Source organism: Lactuca serriola, chromosome 1 (assembly GCF_051521515.1).
Source record: "Lactuca serriola cultivar US96UC23 chromosome 1, Lser_US96UC23_V15, whole genome shotgun sequence".
NCBI classification, from domain to species: domain Eukaryota; kingdom Viridiplantae; phylum Streptophyta; class Magnoliopsida; order Asterales; family Asteraceae; genus Lactuca; species Lactuca serriola.
Genome location: NC_136408.1, coordinates 161,080,801 through 161,084,499, shown reverse-complemented (window position 1 = coordinate 161,084,499; position 3,699 = coordinate 161,080,801). Strand labels below are relative to the sequence as shown.

Below are 3,699 nucleotides of genomic sequence, written 5' to 3'. Positions count from 1 at the left end.
TAGAGAAAAATTCCACCGATAATTCCAGGTACACAGGTTCTTGAATGGCAAATAAATTCCTCCACCCATGACAAGTGAACGAAAATTGATCTCCAACATAATTCTTCGACCAATAACGTTCTAATTCTGGTACCATTCCCACTCTACCAAGCCATCCCGAGTCGATAATTGGAGCGATTGCAAACTCCCTATTGTATAACCATCCAAGCCGATACTCGTAGGTTGTTAGCAACGGTCGGGGAATGTTTTGAGGAAACTGGTATAAAGGATGTATGCTTGCTACATCTATCGGGTTTTCCTCCTGCGGAACAGCTCGTCGTGGTCCCATTTCAAACTCGGGTTGCCTCCCGAGAATCGCTTCTTTTTCTTGGAGTCTTGAGCTGGAATCCGTGCCTTCTACGTTGAATCTTCGGAAGAGTCTACCACCAGGATCTTTTGTTCCTTGAACCGTCGTTTATAAGCTTGAACTCTCCTTTTATACGCCTTCTTTGAATTTTCCTTTTTAGCTTTTCCATCTTCTTCAAGCTTGCATTTTGTACCCTTCGTGTGTTCCTTGCACTCCATAGAATTCTCTTCTTCTTTCACCACTGGCCTTATTACTCTTGAAGTGACTTCCTCTTCATCACTTCTCATTTCCTCATCCTCTTCGCTTACCCAAGAAGGCGGACTCTTGTAAGCTATGACTTCAATCACATACGGAACAGATGCCCTTGGTTTGGTCTTCTTGGCTTGATGAACTGCCTTTATCTCTTCTTCCATAAGCTTTTCCAGTTCTTCTAGTTCATTCTCTTCATTAATTGTGAACACCTCTTCTTTTTCTTCTTGAAAGTCATCTCTTATCCCGAAGACTTCTTGTTCATCCCCAACCCTCAAAGTGAGCTTGGACTCGCGGATATCAACAAGGGCACTAGCAGTGTTAAGCAATGGCCGACCAAGGATTATCGGAACATCCGGATCTTCTTTCATGTCCAAGACTACAAAGTCTATTGGAAAAACAATTTTTCCAATTTTCACCAAAATATTCTCTAGTATGCCTCGGGGTTGTGTCACAGAACGGTTCGCCATGTGAATCTTCATTTTTGTAGCCTTTATCTTCTGAATCTCCAACTTTTGATAAAATGAAAAAGGCATTAGATTAATGATAGCCCCAGAATCGGCTAAAGCATTGACCTTCATTTTATTTCCAAACTCACATTGAAGAGTGAGACGTCCAGGATCCCCCATCTTTTCTGGTGTTTCTCCCAACACAGCTTTTGAAGTTTGTTCACTTAGAATCACTGTAGACTGCTTCTTTAATTGGCTTCGCGTATCTATCAAGTCTTGCAGTAATTTCTGGTTCTCGGGAGCTTTGGATAAGGACTCAACAAAGGGAGTATTAATTGGGATCCCCTTCACATGCTTTACGAACTCCAAATGCTCCTTCTCCAGTTGACTGAGGGTAGCTCGGATGGGAAATGGCAGAGGTGGATGATAAGTTGGAATGGGCTCAAAGGATTTTTGTTCAGACTTGCGCCACGTCGTGGCCGGAGGAGTGCCACGTCGTGGCGATCCTGGATCAACAATTTTTTCATTTTCGATCCTTAATTTCTTGGGTTACTGCGGTTCTTCTTCCAATGCCTCCAGGAACTCAGATATTGCATCTTCTTCAGTATCAATGGCCATTACGTGAGATTGGGCCTTTACTTCAGGGTTCTTCAGGGACAATTTTTCATGAACTAAAGTGGCTAGTTGACCAAATTGTACTTCGAGGTTGTTGATGGAGGCTTGCTGGTTCTTTATCAATGTTTTTTGTTCCATGATAGCGGAATCCGTGGCATCGTGTCTCTTTTCTGAAGCCTCCATGAACTTCATCAAAATGGTCTCTAGGTCGGGTTTCTTCTCGGCTGGTGGCTGCTCCTTTTGATAAAGGCCTCGACCTATCTGCCTATACTTCTCTTCTTTTTGCTTCTTATACTCTTCATATGGCAGCCACTCCTTCTTCGGTTTCCTCCAGTCCTCATCAAACTTATCCCCACTAGAGTAGCACACTTGAGCTTTCTTGTTCCCAAACTCATCCACGTTGCAGTCCTTGGTCAAGTGTGGACCACTGCATCACTCGCACCCCACTCTTATGGCATGTATCGACTGGTCCATTTGTGTTATCCTGCGATCCATGTTATTCAGCATGGCCATGACAGCTGCAATTTCTTCAGTTTGGGCCCCTCCACCGCCTTTGCTTCCATCTTGCCTCGGGTTATGGTATTCGCGGGAGTGTTTCGCGAATTCTTCAATTACCTCCTTGACCTCCCTTGGATTTTTCTTTGTCAACGGTCCTTGAGAATCAAGGAGTTGTCTTGTCATCACATTGACTCCATCATAAAAGATTAACATCTCTTGCTGCACATTTATGTTATGTTGCGGGCAATTTCTGAGTAAGCCCTTGTACCGCTCCCATGCTTCGTATAGTGACTCCCACGGCTGTTGCTCAAAGTTGGCTATTGCCTTCTTTAGTTTGGCTATCTTGGATGGCGGGCAAAACTGGTCCAGGAATTGTTCACGCATTTGAGCCCAAGTGGTGATTGTACCCGGTGGGAGTGCTTTTAACCACTCCTTAGCAGCTCCTTCGAAAGTGATGGGAAGCATCCTAAGCAAGACTGTGTTTCTGTTGACATTTGGGACATTGAAGTAATCTGCAATGTCGTTGAGTTCATCTAGATGCTTAAAAGCATCCTCATGATCTTTCCCGAAAAATGGGATGTCCTTCAGTGCGGTCAATATGTGTCCCTTCAGCTCGAATGTGGCAGTGGCAGGTATTGCGGGTTGGACTAAACCGGGACCCATATCTTCTCGTATCCGCTTCTTGTATGCTCCCATGGACATTTCTTCAATTGCTGCCATCTCATTCCTTGGCTCGTTCTCGGGTTTGCTTGTGTGTTCTTCAAATTCTAGCTCGGTATCGCTTTCGGACTCGGTCTGGACGGGTGTATGATCCAAATGCTCAAGATTGCTCTTGTGCTCCACTGATGAACTTGACTCTCCTGTCTTCTTTCCCGACTTCCTAGAAAAGGCTGACTTCAGTTCTTGCAAGGGCGTCTTTTTCTTGTGAAGTGCAGACTCGGGGTCTTCCAGTGGTGGCACCAAGTGTATGTTTGAGCTTCTGGTCATGAAGTCCTGCAACTTGCTAAACTAAAAACGTAAAACTAAACTAAAATGAGAAAAACTAAATTCGAACTAAAAATCTAATTTTTAACTGTCCATGTCGTAGCCAGAGGAGTGCCACGTCGTGGACTCTGTGAATGACAGAAAAAATTATTTTGCTGAAAAATTAACTTTTTGTGGGTTTTTACTCCACAAGAAGGATCGATCAAATTAATGCAAATAAATAAGCTAAAATCTAAGCCGTTCCCCGGCAACGGCGCCAAAAACTTGATGTGCACAAAAGTACCCACTAATTTTAATATTTATAACCTAACAAACTCAGACTATCTATGCACTTATAGGCAGTGTACCTAGTCAGATTACAATATAGCTTCGGTAAGTCGGGTGTCGATCACAGGGAACGGTGTTCTAATTAATTTACTTACTTATTAAATTGACCTAATTTATTAACAAGTTTAATAAGGGATTTTATCTGGTTTTACAAGATCAGATGAACTTAAATCAAATTCAATAATAAAAACACACTCTTGTTTAGTTTTGAATCCACTTCTCTCTTATGGC

At 43.0% G+C, this 3,699-nt stretch overlaps 1 non-coding gene across 1 annotated transcript; it reads left to right on the top strand.

The window, feature by feature from the left end:
- The first annotated feature begins 2,386 nt into the window (after positions 1-2,386).
- Positions 2,387-2,493, top strand: LOC145080736 (small nucleolar RNA R71). The gene has a single exon (XR_013695324.1). It is a non-coding gene; the product is annotated as a small nucleolar RNA R71 (small nucleolar RNA).
- The last annotated feature ends 1,206 nt before the right edge of the window (positions 2,494-3,699 follow it).